Source organism: Acinonyx jubatus, chromosome X (assembly GCF_027475565.1).
Source record: "Acinonyx jubatus isolate Ajub_Pintada_27869175 chromosome X, VMU_Ajub_asm_v1.0, whole genome shotgun sequence".
NCBI lineage: Eukaryota > Metazoa > Chordata > Mammalia > Carnivora > Felidae > Acinonyx > Acinonyx jubatus.
The window spans coordinates 120265050-120266012 of NC_069389.1; positions in this window are offsets into that span (position 1 = coordinate 120265050).

Genomic DNA, 963 nt, shown 5'->3' on the forward strand with positions numbered 1-963 from the left:
GAACTGACACCTGCTCCAACATGAATAAACCTTGGAAAGTTCATGTTAAGTGACGGAAGCAGACACAAAAGACCACATACATATTACGCAATTATATTCATATGAAAGTCCAAAACACAGAAATCTATTCAGATAGAGTAGATTAGTGGTTGTGGGGGGCTGGTGAGGATGAGGGATGGTAGCTAAAGGGTAAAGGTAATGAAAATGTTCCAAAATTAACTGTGCTGGTGGCTGCACGACTGTGAATATACTAGAATCCATTGAAGTGCACACTTTAAATGGGTGGCTTATGTGGTATGTGAATTATATCATAATAAAGCTGTTTAAAAACATGCCATAGGGAGGTGTGCCTGGGTGGCTCAGTTGTTAAGCATCTGACTTTGGTTCAAGTCATGATCTCATGGTTCATGAGTTTGAGTCTGCTTCAGGTGAGCCTTGCTTCTTTCTCTCTCTCTCTCTCTCTCTCTCTCCCTCTGCCCCTCCTGGGATTCTCTCTCTCTCTCACATGAGCCCTCTCTCTCTCCCAAAAATAAAATAAAATAAAATAAAATAAAATAAAATAAAATAAAAATAAAAACATGTTACAAACTCATGTTATCTGTACATGGTATATAATATAAGCACAGAGTATATAGTCCCTATTCAGCTATGCTTATATGGAGGTCTCACACTCAACTATTATGTCATTACATAGTTTTGTTTCATTAATTTGGCTTTTGGGAATGCAAACTGGTGCAGCTGCTCTGGAAAACAGTGTGAAGTTTCCTCAAAAAATTAAAAATAGATCTACCCTATGACCCAGCAATAGCACTGCTAGGAATTTACCCAAGGGATACAGGAGTGCTAATGCAGAGGGGCACTTGTACCCCAATGTTTATAGCAGCACACTCAACAATAGCCAAATTATGGAAAGAGCCTAAATGTCCATCAACTGATGAATGGATAAAGAAATTGTGGTTTACA